Source organism: Scyliorhinus torazame, chromosome 15, assembly GCF_047496885.1.
Source record: "Scyliorhinus torazame isolate Kashiwa2021f chromosome 15, sScyTor2.1, whole genome shotgun sequence".
Lineage (NCBI taxonomy): Eukaryota > Metazoa > Chordata > Chondrichthyes > Carcharhiniformes > Scyliorhinidae > Scyliorhinus > Scyliorhinus torazame.
This window is the reverse complement of record NC_092721.1, coordinates 64,416,795-64,436,770: the sequence shown is the minus strand read 5'-3', so window position 1 is coordinate 64,436,770 and position 19,976 is coordinate 64,416,795.

Sequence of the window (19,976 nt, the reverse complement as noted above, 5' to 3'; positions counted from 1 at the left end):
ACCTTTTGAACAATCCACGTCTGACATTTAAATACTGTACCACTATCAATCCAGCCTGTTTTCTTAGTGGTCCCCCTGTCCATGAAGACGCACCTGGCCACGACTGTTTAGCCTTGATTCAGGAAACTACCACAATAAGGGGCGATTTGAGTGACATTTCGTCAGAACAACCTGACATGATTATGTGTGGTCAAATATCCCACCGGGGTTTAGTTAATGACCTACTGCAGGCCCTCCTTCTGCCAGCGCAGATTTCCGTTATTAAATGCGCTGCCCACACGAATGGTACAACCCCAGTTGACGTTGGTAATGAACGAGCAGATTGTGCAGCGCGCACAGCCGCACAAATTCAGCAAGTGATGGTGCCTAAAATGTTAAGTCAGACTAAACGATCTACTATGAATGTGTCTGCTTCTGACAAGCCAATGCCAACCATCCAAGACGTCATAAGGTTACAGGAGGACGCTCCTGAGAGTGATAAACAAATGTGGAAACGGTTAGGTTGTACATATGATTCTGTTTCCTCTTTATGGACCACGCCTGCACATCAGACTTGTATGTCTGATGTACTGGCTTTATGGGTCATCGAATGTGTACACTTTGCAACTCATTGTGGGGCTCGAGGGACTAGTGATTTGTTGCTGGACACTTGGTGGCACCCTAAAATGCAGGGGTTGGCCCAAAGTATCAGTAATCGGTGTTTGATTTGTCAGCAATATAACACCGGAAAAGGTATCCCTTGTGGGAAGGGGCAAACCCCGTTGCCCAGTGGTCCCTTTGAGACGCTCCAAATGGATTACATTGAGTTGGAAAGGTGTCAATGTTACAAATATGTTTTGGTCATTGTGGATGTGTTCAGCAGATGGGTCGAGGCGTATCCGACTATCTATAGTAAAGCTGCTACTGTGGTTAAAGTCTTGATGAGGGAAATCATTCCCCGGTACGGTATACCAGCTCAGTTAAGTTCTGATAATGGGCCTCATTTTATTGGACAAATTAACAAGGAGTTTTGCTCCCAGTTGGGCATACGCCAGCAGTTACACTGTGCTTACAGACCGCAGGCAGCCGGGGTGGTTGAGAGACACAATCAGACCCTCAAAACTAAATTGGCTAAATTAAGAGCAGATACGGGACTGACATGGCTTAAGTTGCTCCCCGTTGCCCTCTTCCAGCTGCGGGTTACACCTGCGGGACCAGCCCGGCTCTCTCCCGCCGAGATTCTTTATGGCAGGCCTCTTAGAACTCCTTGGAGCCTGCAGGTTCCCAGACGGGTTCAGTTTCATCAGATGACTGAAGAAATGACCACCTATGTTCTAGCCCTTACGCAAGTGCTCAAGGAACTCCATGGCCCAGTCCGTGCGGCTCACCAGCCATTGCCCCAGTACCTAGCTCACTTTCAGTCCAGCCCGGTAGTTATGTCATGGTCAAAAATTGGACTAGGAAGGGGTCGGAGCCGCGATGGGACGGGCCCTTCCAAGTTCTCCTTACCACCCCCACAGTAGTTAAAGTGGAGGGGCGAAGTGCTTGGGTCCACCTACATCACTGTAAATTGAGTCCATCTCCACTACTGTAAAAGGTCGGATACTAACCTGCCTCCCTTCTCCAGTGCTATTTTACAGGTGTGGAGCATGATGGAGTGGCTACGCATCGTCTGTCTGATATTTGGCCTCACTTCGCTTGGCGTGTTATTGGCGATGGACATGGAAAAGGGGAATATTATGTATCTGTGTAGCCCCAACCAATCTACAAGGATACATCACCTATGCAAAGGTGATGTTCTTCACTGCCCCCATATACGAGGACATGGTATCGACTCATGGAAGGTCATCAAAGTTAAGGAGAATGCGGGAGTCATGAAGCAGCTGCACCGGTCCCGGCGATGGGAAGGGAACATTATATGGACATTGCCTTGTTTTTGGAATACATGTAAATTTGATTTTGGATGTGTTAAAAGTGGTACAATAAAGGTAACATCAGGCTGTCAGAAGAGTGTAGGAAGAGACCATGAGAAAGAGATAGGGACTAGAGAGAGGACGGGGCGTGTGAGAAGGGAAGTACAGCTAGAACGTAGGTTACCGGGAGATGCACTTAAGTTAATTAAAGGCCAAACTGAGGAAAACCCGGGTAGTATGAATCTCTTCTACCAGATTTACCACCGTCTGTATGGCCAGGGACGGGTTGTCTGCTACCCAAACCCCGCAGCGGTGTCTAGGTTATTTTCTGTTTCACCGCTTTGGGGCACTCCCCAAACGGTGGTTCATTGTCAGCGTTCCGAGCCATTGCCCGAGCACGTCACTCTTCCTTACGATCCAGATTCAGCACCACCGGCTATTTGCCTTCCCCTCCCTCGGGATAATTCCCATTCACAGTACGATAGGCTGCGACGGTGGAGGGCGTACATACCTAGCCACTTCACTCCCAATAGGGATTCCCGGTCGTACGAGAATTGCTTCAGCAGTGAAGGATATGGCTGTTTGCTGGTAGAGGTGGACACAAATATAACATGTCTGTTTCCCACCTGTACGGACAGGAGGTGCCATATCACCCAGGCGTCTGGCCAATGCGTTTGTTATAACACCACTTGCGTTCCATTGAACGCTGGCCTCCAGCTCCTTTGTGGCTGGGCGAATGTCTCTCATATCACTGTTGGGAATAGGGCTTTCTGCATTGCTGGGCGGCCCGAATGGGCATTTCAAAATTGGATAAACTGGGCTACTGGGAGGTCCTTACGCAACCGATATGCTGATTGTGATGCTAGTCTCCACACGGAACAAGGATACTACTTTTTATTTAATGGTACGGCGACCAACGTTTTGTCACCCCATTTCCCCGCCGAATTGCTATAGGGACTCTAGTCCCTACCACAGTCCCCTGCCCTTCGGCGTGGAACCTGCATAATCAGTTAGCATGCCGGGCAGTCTCTGCTGAATTTTGCGAGAACTGGAAAAAACCTCAGGTTCTTGCACCCAACCGGGGCCACTCAGCCGGGTGGGGCATTCTGAGCGTATTGACACTGGGAGGTGTGGGGGGTTCCTTGGCTGTTAGTGATCGGAATTATTTTATTTGCGGCCTTACCATCTTGGGAAATGAAACCTTGGGAGCCCTCGGGGCAATAACTAAGGAGTTGTCTCAGCTACGGTTGTTTGCAATGCAGAACCGGTATGCTCTTGACTATCTTCTGGCCCGTGAGGGTGGGGTATGCGCCATAGTACAGGGCAAGTGTATCATGGGTGTTCAGGACTTGACCGCTAACATTACTACATTTATGGATCGCATACGGGATCACTTGGACGGGATGCAGGATCCTGACTCTTGGGGTAACTGGGGATCTGGAGGATGGAAGGACTGGTTGATAAATATGGCCATGTATCTAGTGGTAGCTATCAGCTGCATCTTTGTGGGCCTGGCCATCCTTAAATGTGTGATGGGTAGAATGCGGGGTGCACTAGATCAGATCACCGCCCCAATCACCGAGAAAAAAAATTTAACTGTTAAAATCCATGAGGGTGAGGCAGATGAAGGGGGGCTAAGACAGGAATTGGAAATGCAGCGGCGGATCTTTTTAGATGAGGGACCGCAGCTATAGATTGGATAGTTCGGTTATCATGGAATGATAAAAGGAGGGAATGACGAATGTGATATAAAATAGTTACTTTAGAGTTACTAGTTAATGTAATGTAGAAATAAGCCACTTTGATTCTTGCAGTTAGGGACAAAGGAATTTGAGACCGCATGGAAAAAGCAGGAAGAGGTGGGTCTATGAGAGTGATGCTGCATTGATAGGGGCCAGAGAAGGGGATTGGAAGTGAGCCAATCAGAATAGATCGAACAGGTCAGGAGGGACATAGGCTGACCTATGTCCGTCGAGTATGTGAAACTTGATACCATTTGAATTGATTTTGCAGAGATCCCTTTGTCTTTTAGTTCAGTCGTTTTCTGGGATGTAAGAAGCTGGATGTCTCTTACATTTCTGTAAGATGATTCAAGCTTGCAAGCTAAATAAATAACTTCTGTTTACGTGCGAATCCGTCTCAACTTTTATTGAGGCCAGACTGACAGAGAAAGAAATTTGGAGATCTACACTGTAAACGTGGGTATAAGCAAAACCAGTTTAACTGTGGGCCCTTTCCTATCACTAGCTATGGTGAGGCACTCAGCACATGGTGAATGTCTGTGATGCAGGCTGTGAGCTCTGTGCTCTGAGCTGGCTGCTGCAAGAATGAGCGGGAACTCTCCTGCCCCCTGTCTTTATAGTGCTTGTGCTCTCACTGGTGATTGGCTGCGGTGTTATTAATGCTGGTTGGTCCTCCTGCATGTCCATCAGTGTGTGTATGTGATTGCACCATAATGTACTGATGTATATTATGACAGTTCAGAATGGAGTTCGAGGGCCCGACCCCAACCGCATGCGCCCCCTCATGGAACTCTCCCTCCCCCACTGCCCCAAGGCCCTCAAACGATGCCTGGGGTTCTTTTCGTATTATGCCCAGTGGGTCCCAAACTATGCGGACAAGGCCCGCGCACTCATTTAATCCACCGCTTTCCCACTGACGGCCGAGGCTCACCAGGCCTTCAACCGTATCAAGGCCGACATCTCCAAGGCATGCACGCGGTCGGCGAGACGCTCCCCTTCCAAGTCGAGAGCGATGCATCAGACGTCGCTCTGGCCGCCACCCTCAGGCAGGCAGGCAGGCCCACGATGCACTGTCCTGAGGTACATGTGCCAGCGCACAAGTGGACCGACTCCGGACCCTGCACGACGATCTCTGTCACCCTGGCGTCACCCGCTTGTACCACTTCATTAAGTCCCGCAATCTGCCCTACACCATTGAGAAAGTCAGGTCTATCACCAGAGACTGCCAGGTCTGCGCGGAGTGTAAACCGCACTTCTACCGACCAGACCGTGCGCCCCTGGTGAAGGCCTTCCGCCCCTTTGAACGCCTCAGCGAGGACTTCCTCCACCGACCACAACACGTACTTTCTTAATGTGGTCGATGAGTATTCCTGATTCCCTTTCGCTGTCCCATGCCCTGATATGAAGTCTGCCACCATCATCAAAGCCCTCAACACCATCTTCGCTCTGTTTGGTTTCCCCGCCTACGTCCACAGCGACCGGGGATCCTCATTTATGAGCGATGAGCTGCGCCAGTACCTGCTCAACAGGGGCATTGCCTCCAGCAGGACGACCAGCTACAACCCCAGGGGAAACGGGCAGGTGGAGCGGGAGAATGGGACGGTCTGGAGGGCTGTCCAGCTCGCCCTACAGTCCAGAAATCTCCCGGCCTCCCGCTGGCAAGAGGTCCTCCCCGACGCACTTCACACCATTCGGTCACTCCTGTGCACCACAATTAATGAAACCCCCCATGAACGTCTCTTTGCCTTCCCTAGGAAGTCCACCTCTGGGGTTTCGCTCCCAACGTGGCTGGCAGCTCCAGGACCCATTCTCCTCCGCAAGCACGTGCGGCTGCACAAGGCGGACCCGTTGGTTACAGCTACTCCATGCAAACCCCCAGTGCGCCTATGTAGCGTACCCCGACGGCCGCCAAGACACAGTCTCCCTCAGGGACCTGGCACCAGCTGGGTCCCCACACACACACCCCCAGCGCACCCCACAGCAGCCCCCACTCCAGGACAACCCGTCCTCCCCTTGCTCCCACCCGGGGATGAAGAGGATTTTGACACGCTCCCGGAGTCACCGAAGACCAAGCCGTGCCTGGGTCGCCACCAGCACTGTGGCGCTCTCAACGACAGATCAAGGCTGTTTGTTAACCAAAATCGCGACCCCTCTGGTCTTTGTATCCAGCCCCGAGTAGAAGACCTGGCTAATTCAGCCCTTCCTTAATCTTACCTGGTCAGCTACTTTCAGATGAATCTCCTGTAGCATAGTTACATCCGCCTTCAGCACACTCAGATGCGCGAACACACGTGCCCTCTTTACCGGCCCGTTTAACCCTCTAACGTTCCAGGTAATCAGCCTGGTTGGGGGGCACCGAGCCCCCCCTTCACCGATCAGCCATCTCCTTCTTGGGCCCGCCCCTAGCTATTGTGCCGCGCCTCCCCTGACCCGCCTCCTGGCAGCCCCACCTCCGACCTCCTCCATGTTACTAAACCCAAGTCCCTCCCTCGTCAGCAGATCAACTATCCCCCTTCCCCCCCTGAGCAACAACACCCTGTAACCTAACCCCTGCCATAAACTAGCTAGCTATATGCACACCCCCCACCTGGCTTCCGTAGACCAGCTCACCCAGCTAGCCTGGTGGCTCTCAACTCCGGCGCCAACAAGTCTCCCACCTATTGTTCCCTCTGACCCATCCCACCCGCCCATCGCCACCACTTCCCCAAACCAGCCATCCTCGAGCAATTGCTCTGAAAAAAAAAACAGAAACAAAGAAAACCCCGACACTAGCGCAATTCAAGTAATACAAAGTAAGTAATAGGCACTTCCAACCGCCCCCATCAGAACACAAAAAGCCCCCAGAACCAAATACCTTAACTTCCCTCTTCACCAACAAAAACTCGAATACAGAAGAAAAAAGAAGAAAAATGAAAAACATATAAACATCACTCAATAACTTTTTAACTTAAGTCCAAAAGTCCTCAGTTCGGCACCAGCCCTTCTCTCTTGGTGAAGTCCATCGCGTCCTCGGGCTCCTCAAAATAATGGTTCTGTCCCTCGTGCCTGACCCAAATGCGCGCCGGTTATAGCACCCCAAATTTCACCTGCTTCTTAGCAAAATCTCTTTGACTTGCCTGTAGCCTGCCCTCCTTCTGGCCACCTCCATGCTCAGGTCCTGGTAGATGCGCAAGACACTATTGTTCCAATTGCAGCTCCGCGTGCGCTTGGCCCACTGTAGCACCCGCTCCTTGTCCAGGAACCTGTGGGACCTGACCACCATCGCTCGGGGGGGGGGGCTCCCGCTCGTGGCTGCCTCGCCAGCTCTCTGTGCGCCCTGTCCACCTCCAACAGACAAGGAAAGACATCATGCCCCAACAGATTCTGGAACATGTCTGCTACATACGCGGCAGCATCCACTCCCTCAGCCCCTTCTGGGAGACCAACGATTCTGAAATTCTGCGGACGGGACCTATTTTCCAGGTCCTCCACCTTCTCCAGAAGCCTTTTTTGTTGGTCTTTCAGCCTCCCCATCTCCACCTCCACCACCGTTTGGTGAGCCTCCTGCTCCTCCAGCGCCTTCTCCAGCTACTGGATTGTCCGATCCTGGGCATCCAGCCTGTGCTCCAGGCGCTCGATTGATTTCTAGATCGGGTCTAAACTGTCCCGTTGCAGCGCGGTGAAGCCCTCCTGGATGACCTTCAATAGATGCTCCGTTGTTGGCTGGGCTGCCTGCACTGGGGTCCGGACATCGGCCATATTGTCCTCAACAGCAGCGTCCACACTGCCCTTGCTTGCCCACTTATTCAACTGTTTACGATTCTTTCTGCTTCGTAATTCCATACACCTATATCTGGAGTCAGTGCCTGAGTGCCTATGCCTTCAGATCCAGCGCTCAAAAGCACAAAAAAGTCAGGGGAAAAGGTCCAAAAGTCTGACTAGTGCGAGAGCCACCAAATGTGCGACTTACTCCCTCATAGCCGTCACCGGAAGTCTGAGGGAGAGATTGTTGCCGCTGCACCACTCCACTAGGCTTTCTATCTCCCTCCTGTATTCTGACTCGTCGTTATTCGAGATCCGGCCCACTATGATCATATCGTCAGCAAACTTGTACATGGAGTTGGAACCAGATTTTGCCACACAGTCGTGTGTGTACAGGGAGTAGAGTAGGGGGCTAAGTACGCATCCTTGCGGGGCCCCGGTATTCAGGACTATTGTGGCGGAGGTGTTGTTGTTTATTCTTACTGATTGTGGTCTGTGGGTCAGAAAGTTGAGGATCCAGTTGCAGAGTGAGGAGCCAAGTCCTAGGTTTTGGAGCTTTGATATGAGCTTGGCTGGGATTATGCTGTTGAAGGCGGAGCTGTAGTCAATAAATAGGAGTCTGATGTAGGAGTCCTTGTTGTCGAGATGTTCTCGGGATGAGTGTAGGGCCAGGGAAATGGCGTCTGCTGTGGACCGGTTGCGGCGGTATGCGAATTGCAGTGGATCAAGGCATTGTGGGAGTATGGAGGTGATGCGCGTCATGACCAACCTCTCGAAGCACTTCATTACGACTGAAGTCAGGGCCACTGGGCGGTAGTCATTGAGGCACGTTGCCTGGTTCTTCTTTGGCACCGGTATGATGGTGGTCTTCTTAAAGCAGGTGGGGACCTCGGAGTGGAGTAAAGATGTCCGCGAACACATCTGCCAGCTGGTCCGCGCAGGCTCTGAGTGCATGACCAGGGATCGCGTCCAGGCCCGTCGCCTTCCGAGGGTTCACTTTCAGGAAGGCCAATCTGACTTTGGAAGCTGCGATGGTGGGTATGGGTGAGTTATGGGCTGCTGGGGCACTCGACAGTGGATTGTTGGTTTCCTGCTCGAACCGAGCATAGAATGCATTGAGTTCATCGACGAGGGATGCGCTGCTGCAGGAGATACTGCTCGCCTTCGTTTTGTAGCCTGTTATGTTGTTTAGGCCTTACCACAACTGCCGAGAGTCTGTCTGTGACTCTAGCTTGGTTCGATATTCTCTCTTGGTATCTCGGATGGCTTTGCGGAGGTCGTACCTGGATTTCTTGTACAGGTAAGGGTCGTCTGACTTGAATGCCTCAGACCTGTCCTTCAGCAGGGAGTCAATCTCGCGATTGAGCCATGGTTTCCGGTTGGGGAACGTACATACTGCTTTCTTTGGTATGCAGTTGCCTACACATTTGCTGATGAAGTCTGTGACGGTGGTGGCATACTCATTTAAGTTGGTCGCTGAGTTCTTAAATATGGACCAGTCCACTATCTCTAAGCAGTCACGTAGGAGCTCTTCTGTATCCTCGGACCAGCACTGCATGACCTTTTTAGTTGGATTCCCGCGTTTGAGTTTCTGATTGTATGCTGGGAGAAGGAGCACAGTCGTATGCTCTGATTTCCCAAAGTGCAGTCGGGGGATGGAACGGTAGGCGCCCTTGATTTTTGAGTAGCAGTGGTCAAGAGTGTTGTCGCCCCTGGTGGGACAGGAGATGTGCTGGTGGAATTTTGGCAGTACACTCTTGAGGTTGGCCTTGTTGAAGTCCTCGGCTACAATGAACAATGCCTCCGGGTGTTCTGTTTCGTAGTTGTTTATAACTGTGTACAGTTCGTCCAGCGCCTTCCTCACTTCTGCCTGGGGTGGAATGTAGACCGCTGTGATAATGGCTGAAGTGAAATCACGTGGAAGATAGTATGGGCGGCACTTCACGGTCAGGTATTCCAGGTCCGGGAGCAGTAGCTCGCCAGGGTCACCACATCCAAGCACCAGGAGGAGTTGATGAGGAGGCACACCCCTCCACCCTTCGCTTTGCCTGATGACGAGGTGCAGTCCGCCCAGTGAATTGAGAAACCTTCAGGTTGTATGGCACAGTCCGGTGAGGCGGGGGTGAGCCATGTCTCTGTGAAACAGAGCACACAGCATTCTCTTACTTCCCTCTGGGAAGTTCACCCAGCTTGTTTTCGATCGCTTGGACATTTGCCAGGAGTATGCTGGGGAGAGGGGTCTTGAAACCGCGTTGCTTCAGTCTAACCTGCAGACCGCCGCATTTCCCTCGCTTCCTTGGTCGGTGGCTGCGGCTGGATGTTCCTGGGATCTGATGGGAGAAGTCTGACCTTGTGGAAGGTAGGTGGTTGCGTCTGGCGGGGTCCAAGGCGCTGGCGGGGACCAGGGCACTGGTTACGTTTCTGGGGTCGCGTCTGGCAGGGTCCCGGGTGCTGGTTGAGGTAGAGGGGTTGCTGGGGGGGGGGCATATATGTGATCAGGAAGGGTCCCGGCATTCTGCGGGCACGGGAATATCTAGCAGCGCGTTCGGGTCCTCGCGCGGGGTCTCCACGATTTCGGGGGACTTGGGTCGTGGGCACGGGCTTCCTGAGGCAGGTTGGGATGGGTCCCGTGGTCTGTTCCCTCCTTGGGCACTCCTGGGGTTTGGTCTTTAAGTAGGTCCGGTCGGGCCTCCACGTGGATTTTTCTTTTTTCCATCTCCAGGTCGGTCAGGTTGCTGGGTGGGCCTCTCGGGGTCGAGTTGGGCCGGGTCTAATTGTCGGGGGTCGGGTCGGGAGCTCCGGGGACTGGGCCGGGTGATCCGGGGGCTGGCGTCGGTTGTTAGGCCGGGATGGGAGCTCCGAGGTCCGGGTGGGCTCCAAATCGAGGTCGAGCCTTCACTTCTGGTTGGGGCCTGATACGCTTCCAGGTCGTGGAGGTCAGGTCGGGTCGGGTCAATAGGACTCCAAGGCCTCGGAGGACGTGTGGTAAACCACTGTATTGTATTGTTACATGCCTGGGCTTGTCCCTGCTGGGTCCGAACCACCGTCATCAAGGCCTTGCACAGTCTTTTCACCTTGTTCGGGTTCCCCACCTACATCCATAGCGATCGGGGTTCCTCCTTCATGAGCAACGAGTTGCGTCAGTTCTTGCTCAGCAAGGGCATCGCCTCCAGCAGGACGACCAGCTGCAATCCCCGGGCAACGGACAAGTGGAGAGGGAGAACGCGATGGTCTGGAAGGCCGTGCTCCTGGCCCTACGGTCTGGAAGTCTCCCAGTCTCCCGCTGGCAGGAGGTCCTCTCCGATGCGCTCCACTCCATCCGGTCGCTCCTGTGCACTGCCACCAACGAGACCCCTCACGAGCATATATTTGCCTTCCCCAGGAAGTCCACTTCCGGGGTCTCGCTCCCGTCCTGGTTGACAGACCCAGGGCCCGTCCTCCTCCGGAAGCATTCGGTGAGCCATAAAGCAAATCCCCTCGTCGAGAAGGTCATGCTCCTCCATGCCAATCCACAATAAGCCTACGTGGCACATCATGATGGGTGACAGGGCACAGTCTTCCTCCGGGATTTGGCACCTGCAGGTTCCCCAGCGACCATCACCACCAGCCCCGATCCTACACCGTCTCCCTCCACCACTACCCAGCTACTTCAAAGTCTGGCACCCGCAGGACCACCGGCGGCCATCACCACCACCACCACCCACACACCGCCCCCCCTCCACCAATTCAACTACTGGGTGAAGAAGAGGACGACATGCTCCCGGACGCGCAGGTCTCGACACCGGTGCCCACACCACAGCTGGGACAGAGGCGATCACGGCGAAAAATCAAGGCCCCCGACAGACTTGATCTTTAAGTCCACTTCATCCCCGCTGGACTCTTTTTTTAACAGGGGGTGAATGTGGTAAACCACTGTATTGTACTGTTACATGCCTGGGCTTGTCCCTGCTGGGTCCGAACCACTGTAGTATATAATCTGTGCATTGTGGTAAACTGCCACTGTATTATATGTAATGTGGCAAACTACTGCCTGCTGGCTCCGCCTCCCCGGGCTCAGTATAAAGGTGGCTAATCTCTGCCGCTGCCTCAGTTCGGGATTCGAGGCCAGGAGGCTTTCTGTTTAGTTTATTAAAGCCTCAGTTATGTTCACACTCGTCGTGTGTTCATTGATGGCATATCAGGATGTTCAAGCCTGCAAGAAAAGATAAAAGAGAGAGGTTAGTAATAATGTTAGTCTTAGAATTAAATTTTAAAAGATTAGAACGAGTATAAGATAAATAAAAAGAGGATCTGTTAGGGAGAGCTCGCAGAGGGTCGCCTCGCTCCGGCGCCATCTTGCAGCAGTAACTGCAGAGATTTTGGGTCAAGGGTTCTGATGGTGATGGTCTCATCCATATTTATGTAACTGACTATAGTTCTTCATTGTTGTTTTTCTCCCTTGTTGGTGATGAGCATTTTCCTGAGAAACTGTAGATTCCATTTAAAGTTTATTCTGTGGAAGATGCTCACCAGAGACTGCCTGATGTTGGTTGTGATTTTCAAAGAAGCTTAGTGATTAGGAGGCTTCGAGTGACGAATCAGCCATGACTCCATGGGCCTGTCCCTCAGCTGCTCTGCACCTGCTGCCCTCCTCCGTCTCCTCCTCTGTGTCAGAGCCCTGAGAATGGACAGGGGCCTGCCCCTGTGACTCATCTTCCTTATCACCTTCCACCTCAGATATTGTAGCTATGGACAGGACATTTGCAAACTCACAGCTCTATCAGAATATCTCAGTTTCACTCCTTTACTCGATGCGACCTTGCATGTTTCCACTCCCATTTGCAAGCTTCAAACGTCCAGCACGAACTGTCATCACATTTTCCCTATTTTGGTTCGAAGTGCTGGTCGATAAAATACAGCTTATTACTGAAGTTACACTCTGCTCAAAGTGAGAAAGGTTTGAAATTAAACAGCAATTTTGTACTGCAGAGCTGTTAAACGAACAGAGCTGCAAGCTGAAGTCTGGGAGATGGATTATGTAAATAAATCAAAGTTGTCTTTGTTCAATAAAGTCTGCGGGTTTCTCTTTAAAGTAGCAGTGATTGACAGTTCAGACAGCATAATAATAATAATAATCACTTATTGTCACAAGTAGGCTTCAATGAAGCTACTGTGAAAAGCCTCTAGTCAACTCATTCAGGCACCTGTTCGGGGAGGCCGGTACGGGAATTGAACCCGCGCTTCTGGTCTTGTTCGGCATTACAAGCCAGCTGTTAAGCCCACTGTGCTAAACCAGCCCCTGTAGGGGCAGGGCAGCGTTCTCAAATAAACTCTATGGGGCAGCACAGTGGCGCAGTGGTTAGCCTGCTGCCTCACGGCGCCGAGGTCCCAGGTTCGATCCCGGCTCTGGGTCACTGTCCGTGTGGTGTTTGCACATTCTCCCCGTGTTTGCGCCTGTTTCGCCCCCACAACCCAGGATGTGAAGGCTAGGTGGATTGGCCATACTAAATTTCCCCTTAATTGTAAAAAATATATAATAATTGGGCACTCTAAATTTATATTAAAAATAAATAAACTCTATGGCCGGAATTCTATGGCCGTTCACTGGGGGCAGGATTCTCTGGTCCTATCAGCAATTGCATCCCCGCCCATGGGTTTCCCAACGACACGGGGTGGCTTCAATGGGAAATCCCATAGACAACGACTGGAGCAAAGTATCCCGCCGCCAGTGGTCGCCGCACTACCGGGAAACAAGTGGCTGGGAACACAGTGGGAGTTGTCACCCCTCCTTTTTGTTGGAATGTGTCTATTTTGTGTATTCTGAAATATCCCCTTAAATATAAGGAACTCAAAAATGGACTGAGGAGAGCTGGAAGGGGGCATGAAAAAGCCCTGATGGGAAGGATTAGGGAAAATCCAAGGCGTTCTACTCTTATGTGAGAAATAACAGGATGATCAGAGTGAGAGTAGGGCCGATCAGGGATAGTGGAGGGAACTTGTGCCTCGAGTCTGAAGAGATGGGGGGGGCCCTAAATGAATACTTTGCTTCAGTATTCACTAGAGAGAGGGACCTTGTTGCTCATGAGAACAGTGTGAACCAGGTTAATAGACTCAAACAGGTTGATATTAAGAAGGAGAATGTGCTGGAAATTTTGAAAAGGATCAGAATAGAGAAGTCCCCTGGGCCTGACTGGGCATACCCAAGGTTACTACGGGAAGCGAGGGAGGAGATTGCTGCACCGTTGGCGATGATCTTTGCGTCCTCACTCTCCAATGGAGTAGTACCAGATGATTGGAGGGAGGCAAATGTTGCTCCCCTGTTCAAGAAAAGGAATAGGGAAATCCCTGGGGATTACAGACCCATCAGTCTTACGTCTGTGGTGAGCAAAATATTGGAAAGGATTCTGAGAGATAGGATTTATGAATATTTAGAAAAACATAGCTTGATTAAAGATAGTCAGCATGGCTTTGTGAGGGGCAGGTCATGCCTCACAAGCCTCATTGAATTCTTTGAGGATGTGTCGAGACACATTGATGAAAGTTGGGCAGTGGATGTGGTGTATATGGATTTCAATAAGGCATTTGATAAGGTTCCCCATGGTAGGCTCATTCAGAACGTTAGGGGGCATGGGACACAGGGACATTTGGCTGTCTGGATACAGAATTGGCTGGAAGAAAGAAGACAGCGGGTGGTAGTGGATGGAAAGTATTCCGCCTGGTGGTCGGTGACCAGTGGTGTCCCGCAAGGATCTGTTCTGGGACCTCTGATCTTTGTGGTTTTTATAAATGACTTGGATGAGAAAATGGAAGGGTGGGTTAGTAAGTTTGCCGATGACACGAAGGTTGGAGGAGTTGTAGATAGTGTTGAGGGTTGTTGCAGGTGACAGCAGGACATTGACAGGATGCAGAGCTGGGCTGAGAAGTGGCAGATGGAGTTCAACCTTGATAAATGTGAAGTGATTCATTTTGGAAGGTCGAATTTTAATACTGAATACAGGGTTAAAGGCAGGATTCTTGGAAGTGTGGAGGAACAGAGGGATCTTGGGGTCCACGTACATAGATCCCTCAAAGTTGCCACCCAGGTTGATAGGGTTGTTAAGAAGGCGTATGGTGTGTTGGCTTTCATGAACAGGGGGATTGAGTTTAAGAGCCGCGAGGTTTTGCTGCAGCTTTATAAAACTCTAGTTAGACCCCACTTGGAATATTGTGTCCAGTTCTGGTCAGCTCATTGTCGTAAGGATGTGGATGCTTTGGAGAGGTGTAGCCATCTAAGATGGCCACCTGCAAAGGACCATGGGAATTATGGCTAACCCAGGACTCAGACATATACAGAGCCTATGTGAATTTGAAACACAGGTAACCAGACCTGATCGAAACCCCCCGCTCGTTTGCATTTTAATGGCCCATTTTCCCAGGACACTAGAACTCCAATCAAGAAACCTGTACAGGCACAGACTGATTGGCGTCACTCCCTTGCTCAGAAAGCACAACTGCCAAGGTCAATGACCGCTAAGGACCTGCGCAGCCACCAAAGCACCCGCCCCTTTATTGGCCGTAATCGAAGAGCGTGATCAGAGCCCTGTCGAACTATTGGGTCCAAGGTTAAGGACTGCCCCAAAGAGCGCCAACATCCCAGGGGGATAAAAGAGAGCGCAACCATGTGTTCTGTCTCTCTTGGATCTGGCCTGTGCCTACCCAATTGCAGCAGGAACAGCCAGCTAAGTTCCAGACCAACGATCACTACCTGACGGATGAGCCAAACAGAGACAGAGCCACTTTCTTCGAACCAGCCAAGTGAAATCCAGATAAAGGCCTTTATCCATTTGCACAGTGCCGGGCGCCCTGAAGTTAAGTATAGGTTATTGTAGCTGATAGGTCTAATTTAACTCGTAGTAGATATTGTGTTTGCATGTCGAGGTAACTCTTGTGTATGTAAATAAACCATCTTTTGAACTAACTAACTGGTTGTGTGGTCATTTGATTGATATAAGGGAAGGCTTGTGGTTCACCAACATCATTAATATTAGCAACAGTATTGGCAACGCTGTTGGGATCGAAACGGGCTACGTTATTGGCGACCCAGATTAGACTTGATTAGAAGTGACTGTCACTTTGAGAGAACCCACAAACTTTGAATCCAATTGCGAGAAAGAGAAAGAACCACAAGTGCAAGTCCAATATCGACCAAATAACCAAATTTCGGAAGTGTGTGCTAACCCGCATGCGTACCGAACAGGAAGAGTAAGGTAAACTTGTTAGAATTGTGTACAACTATCGAGGATTGTGAGCCAGAAGATAGCTTAGGCCATACCTGCTGTGCAAATCGCCGCCTTATTCCCCTGCCACAAATTAAGAGCAGAGAAAGAGATAAGGGAGGTAATGGCCACTAAAGCAATGGAAAGATTGATGAATCCACAAGAACCCAAGGTCGCAGCGACCAACAGAGCAGAGCAATGCCCCATATGGGAGGAAGAGTTAAGGAAATACTTAAAGGGGAAAGGCCCCTTTGGTCGAATTTTTGCTCTAATAATGAGCCAGGTCCAGGAAAGATAGGACAGACTTGGTGGGAGAACCTAAGCGAGGTCCACAAGAAAAATGTAGGGAAAGTCAGAAAGCCGATGGCAATAGTGTCCTATTTGGCACAGTTGCAAGGCACAGAGGAGGTCACGAAGACGTTCCGTAGGCAGTTAATGGAGAAGGAAGAAAAGAACAAGGGAAACAGTAACAAAAGCGAGAAGATAATTGAGCAACTCCAGGAACAGTTAGCAGCTAAGGATAAAGAAATGGCCAATGTAAAAGGTGCACATCAATCTTGTCTAGTTCACCTTAGTAGCTTCCAAACCCAGTACGATAAAGCCTACCAAGATACACAGCGCGCAGTCCTGGTAAGAGAGGAAACAGAACAACAGGTCGCCCAGCTAACTAGCAAATGCGCGGATTTAAAAGCAGCTTTGAGAGCGCTCCACAGCTCTACCAAGGAACAGAGGCAGAGTACCGTTGACCATGCTAAATGCCGACAGAAGATAGAAAAGTTACAGTCGCTACTCGCAGTACAAAATGGCTTCAGGTACACTTTCGGGCAGGATTTAGATGAGGAAGATGAGGAAGATGCTCCCGATTGGCAAGAGTTAAACGAAAGCGGCGCCCAAAGATACGTCGAGGACACGGGAAATCAAAATCGAGCCCCCCAAGCCCCAAAACGAAAAGCACCCGCACCACCGACTGCACAGGTAGCACACACACCCACTCACAATCCGCCCCCCATGAATCTGGTTACCACAGAATGCAAGTCATCGGATCAGGATGAGCCTGATATCATTTACACCACCCCACTATCCATAACCCAATTAAGAGAAGCTTGCACGAAAATTAGTCCATTCCAGCCCACCGCAGACCCACAAAGCTTCTTTGAGGACGTGCGCTGACAAAAGGTTATGTACGGCCTAGATGAGAGAGAGGAAGGCAAGCTAATAGTTATGAGCCTTAGCCAGTCCGTAAGGTCAGCTTTGCCCGAACCCCAAAATGTAGCAGCAGGAATCCTACAGGAAATGAAAACAGCCATATTAGATGCCATCGGGTATAACAAAGGAGATCCAGTCGAGGGTTTAAATCACTGCAGGCAAAAGAAGGGAGAACATCCGACCACGTTTGCTGGTCGCCTATGGATTCATTTCATGGCAGTTTACGGACAATTGAACCGCGCACACCTAATTGAGGAGGACACCTGGTCCCAGGTCAAAAGGCTTGTGTAAACTACAACCCCACAGACCACACACACAATGAAGCCCGGGTATTGAAACTACTTTCCGGAGCATGGGAACAAACCCTACACCAACAGACAGATCAGGATGAGATAGAAGCAAACATGCATCAGTTAGGACTAGCCAGGACCCAGCATGGATAAACAAGGGTAGACATGAGGGACAGCACCCTAGAGCACAGGTACCACGAGGTTGTTACAATTGTGACCACATGGGACATTATGCCCGCAATTGCCGATAAAACCCCCCGAACCAGCACCGATACCAACAACCAAACCCCCCACCTAGGAACAAAGTTAGGCCCATGCATAATGTTCGCGTCCGTTCAGACGATTTAGCGTTTAATTCCACAGATTAACGGTGTCCGTCTACCTAACTTGGATCTGTGGCACACACTGGGACAAATCAGGCTGACCAGTAGTTACAGGCACAGTCCGGTGACGTACAGTCGATTTCCTTTGGGACACAGGAGGGTTGCGCACCACTTTAAACTCCTCCACCATATTTCAACGGGACAAATGGCCCACCACAGACGCCATCACCCTGAGTGGATTCAGCGGCCACATACAGCAAGGATATATCACAGCTCCCGTACCCATTCAGATAAGGAACATTAGCACCAGGCACCCAGTCGTTTTAGTTGACTTACCCCAAACAGCAGAGCACATTCTAGGCATTGATTTTATGAGTTTCCATAACCTTTCATTTGACCCAGTAAACAAATGTGTCTGGCGAATGGCCAAAACAGCTAGGGCTCCCGCTACGCTCACGGTAGGGGATTATGAAAACAGGATTTGCTCATTAGGGGACTATTGGTTTAATCCGCAAACAATTAGTGCAGACCAGATGATTAGAGAGGTCCTCTTAAAACACAAAGCTTCGTTCGCACAACACTAACACGATGGTGGGAAGATCCCAGGTACAATAAAGATTTCAGGTCCTGATCTAAAGCCGCAAAAGCAACATGGTTCCCACAGCAAGCCGAGGGCGAGATTTCGAAGGTTATTAACAGTTTGTTAGACCAAGGAGTTATTCGACCCATAGCGTCCACAAATAATGCCCCAATTTGGCCCGTAAAAAAGCCCGATGGTTCATGGCGACAAACGATTGACTACCGAGAACTTAATAATGTAACCCCTTTAGCAGCCCCCACTGTTGCCACGAGTCCCAAGACCATGCTCAAACAGGGAGTACAGGCAAAATACTTCACAGTGCTGGACATCAGCATTGGCTTTTGGTCTATCCCATTAGACAAGGCCTACCAGTATAAGTTTGCGATTACGTTTCAAGGGCAGCAGTACACGTGGACATGCCTCCCAGAACGATTCCATAACTCCCCCTCCATTTTCCACCGACAATTGGCCAATGGACTTTCTAAATTTTCACGATCCGAATGCCTCATACAATATATTGACGATCTGCTCCTGCAAATGGACACAAAAGAGGAACACGTAGAGCTCTTATCGGAATTACTAGGCCTACTGCAATCCATCGGATGCAAGGTCAACCCCAAAAAGGGGTTGACCCCAAAAATCTCGAGGTTTTGTTTCAGCCGATGGAAAACCCCTACCCTCTGCCCCATTGTTAAAGCACACTCTCAAGACAGCCTCAGACTGCACATATGGTATCATTAAAATAAGATGCCATCATCGCTCCTCCCCACCCGGTAATGTAAAGGCAGACGCTTTAGCCAAAGCAAGATCATGCCATGGTCACTTCTGGCAGCCACCCGAAAGCGAACCGATACACTCAGTCCAGGTTTCCCAGACCAATATTGAGGATCTATCCCAAGCCCAAAAAGCAGACGACACTCTCAAACAGGTTTTAGACAGCACCTTCCCAGCCCCCTATGATAAATGGAAGGATGCACTGACTGTACAGGATGGCATAGTTTTAAAAATCGGAATTTATGTGGTCCCCACCCAGGACAGAAACCAGCTCATTTACCAGCTTCATGATGGACACGGACATCAGGGGATAGACAATACCATTGCCCATTTAAGACCTTTGTGTTGGTGGCCCGATTTAAAAAGCGATGTAATCCATTATGTCGAGAATTGCCTTATCTGTGCTCAGAACAATCCTGAACGCTACTCAAAGAAAGGACGATTACGTCACACCCGACCTGTGAATGGCCCTTGGACAAATTTGCAAATCGATTACATTGGCCCACTTCCCCCTTGCAGAAATGGTTTCAAGTACGTGCTGGTTGTATTCGACACCTTTACTAAATGGGTCGAAGCATTTCCCTCATGGACAAACACAGCAAAGGCCACTGCTAAGATTATGATCCAACAGATATTCACACGCTGGGGTCTTTCCCGCAGCACTGAGTCAGACCAAGGTTCCCACTTCACTGGCAGAGTCATGCAAAATGTTTTAACAATTTTTGGGAACAGGCAGAAATTACATCTAGCGTATCACCCATAATCCAACGGCATTGTTTAGAGAATAAATCGAACTTTAAAAGCGACCATTCGGAAAATGGTGCAACAGAACAATACTACGTGGGATACAGTCTTCCCATTTGTTCTCATGTTTATTCGGAACACGGTTTCCAGCTCAACAGGTTTCACCCCCCACACTCTCATGACCGGACGGCCTGATGCACGATCAATTGAACAAAGACTAGAGTTGGATGCAACTGAGGCTTTATTGCTCTAAGATGTGTGGCCTCCCACAGCAGCTGGCGAAATGGCTGCTGAATGCAGGACACGCATATTTATACTCCGCCTACTGGGCAGAGCCAGCAGGCAGGGACTATCGGCGAACCTGTAGTACAGGTGCTACCTTATATCACCTAATATAGTTGCAACAGTGGTTTACCACATTCACCCCCTGTTAAAATTGAGTCCGGTGGG